Genomic DNA, 2,570 nt, shown 5'->3' with positions numbered 1-2,570 from the left:
TTTCTGATTGAGACGAGAGTTAAGCATGATTCGGTTTAAGAAATCTAACTTATAGGGGAGCTTAAAATTCTACAACTATAATTCAGAAAAGTAAACTTGATGGATCAAATTGATCTTATTAGCCTTTTAGTTATAAATCTAAAAACTCCCAAAAACAAGACTCAACCGGTGTGTGATTGTCCAGTTGAGCAAATTTTAGGCAATTAAACGAGTACATTTGTAGAATCTGGGTTGGCTTTCGAATTTAGTTAAATAACAGGTTTGTAACTTCCCCGGTTCCTAGGAAAAAGGTAGAGTAAGACTAAAGGATTGATGGTAGATAATCTACCGTAGATTAGATATAACAAGTGATCTATATATTCTTTACACCTGAAAATATTGTTGTGCACTGGTGCTGCAAAATCGTCCTACACTAAAACATCAGTATATTTTTTTTACTACCGACATTAGTTAAGCACTAGTAGTCAGTTGTGAGAAAAATTATACGGAGTAATACATAACCTACAATCATAAAGTTGTTCTTATCATTTGTACCAGTACGAGCAGTGCAACGCAACAACATGATGGTCGCTAAAAGGATTTTGTTTCTGCAATACACAAAACGTTTGATGATAATCCGTTTAAAAGTTTACAAGGTCTTTTTCTATAGGATAGATGGGCACTTAGATACCAATATAAGTGGCAACATATACTTTTCTTACACAAAAATGCAATATAGGAACTGCACGAGTAAAACTAACGCGATATAAAGTAGTAATTTATATTAAGATAAAGAACGAAGCTTTAACACCTTGTCTGGGTGGTGTAGTCGGTTATCACGCTAGTCTCACACACTAGAGGTCCCCGGTTCGAACCCGGGCTCAGACATTACTTTTTGTTTAATTATTTTAATAATTAATTCAAGCTCTAATATTAATACAATATTAAATCATCCATTTCTGTAACTTACCACTATTGTATAATTGTTTTTTTAGACTTTGAGATACTTTGATATTTTTTTTATTTTATTTTTTATTTTTTATTTTTTTTGGGCAAGATTGTTATTTTGAATGACAATATGGTCATGTTAGTACATTTCCAAGAGTACATTTAATTTGAATGAAAAATGTACGGACTTCTTATTTATTGCTATTGTTATTGTCATTATTATATACCTTAATATTAAAATTAAATTAGTTTCTTAATCCTTTTACGTCGTAATACCGGAGCCCACATCAAAGTTACAACGACTCATGAGGATTCAAGCATGAACCAAAATCACTCATGGAAATACACGAAGAAAGGAAAACTGCTATGAATATTTTGATGGGTTGCAAAGGTAGCACCCCAACAATTACAAGAACACGAAAATATTACAAGACACGAATCACGACATGTTAAGCCAGCGTGGTCCATTTGAAATCACCAAGTTTGGGTTCATTTTCATAGAACTTAAAATATATCTTAGTAGACATAATAATGTCTACAAAGTAACAAACGAGGCTCAATTTAGATTCATTTTCATAGACATGTAGAATAAATTTGTGGAGCATAGTAAAAAAAAAAAAAAAAACCTTTATGTTCACTGTAAATTGTTAATTACTCCTCATGCTAGTAGTATATATATGGTGAATATATATATATATATAATAATAATATAGAGAGAATAGAGAATGAAAAATGAAACAATTGAAGTTCAATTCGCTATAAGGCGACTCTCTCACATTTTCTCACCATCACATAAGCCCACTGTATTCATTAAATAAAATAATTTACATGTGTTAAGTCCTAAAGTACAACCGAATATATCATGCATATGTCCTCAATTGTGCCAAGAAATCACGAAATGAAGCACGAGAACGTGTGGGTGAGGTGAGGCCACGACCGTGCCATTGGTGTCCTCGCGAGGACATAATGATGACATATTGAGGGCGATACCATTGGGAGTGCATTTCTCATAATCGCTAAAAGAAGACAAACATAACCACACCTACAACCAAAAGCCAAAGCAACACTACAACCAAAAGCCAAAGCAACACTACAACCAAACTACCAAAAGAATACAAAATCAAATTATGAAATCCTCCATAAAAACTTCATAAGCATCACTTCTAAGTCCCCAGTTTGAGGCGGACGTTAGAGAAGATCACATCATAGAGCTTGTTGTTGGATCTCCTTTTCTCGAATAACATGTTATTCCTATCTTGCCAGATATAGGTGGTCGAGACTGCAAAAACAAAAATTGCAACTATCACACAAGCGATCCTTCTAACGGCTATTAGAATGAGCATATTAGTCATATTTTTTCAACGATTGCTCATAATAGGAATGTTGGCCAAATGTGTAGATCGACAGGAACACCTAAATCTTGTGTTTCCTATGAAAAACCCACCAGACCTACCCCATAAGAGTCGAATGTATGTCACCTATTTTGGCAAAGGCTTTCATATGGTGAGCCCAACTTCTAAGGTATCAGATACCACTGAACTATAAGCTCGTTTGTCGCAATTAGAATGTTGATTAAGCCTTTACCCCGAGTCTATGCCTGATATGAATACGAAAACATGCAAAATAATTGCTCATGTGAGTTA

The 2,570-nt window shown here is 33.9% G+C and overlaps 1 non-coding gene across 1 annotated transcript; it reads left to right on the top strand.

Moving 5' to 3' along the window:
* Nucleotides 1-793: 793 nt before the first annotated feature.
* TRNAV-CAC (transfer RNA valine (anticodon CAC)) lies at nucleotides 794-867 on the top strand. Its single transcript has one exon. It is a non-coding gene; the product is annotated as a tRNA-Val (tRNA).
* The last annotated feature ends 1,703 nt before the right edge of the window (nucleotides 868-2,570 follow it).

This window comes from Rutidosis leptorrhynchoides, chromosome 10 (assembly GCF_046630445.1).
Source record: "Rutidosis leptorrhynchoides isolate AG116_Rl617_1_P2 chromosome 10, CSIRO_AGI_Rlap_v1, whole genome shotgun sequence".
In the NCBI taxonomy this organism is placed as follows: Eukaryota; Viridiplantae; Streptophyta; class Magnoliopsida; order Asterales; family Asteraceae; genus Rutidosis; species Rutidosis leptorrhynchoides.
The sequence above is the reverse complement of the archived record's forward strand: the minus strand, read 5'-3'. Positions and strand labels throughout refer to the sequence as shown.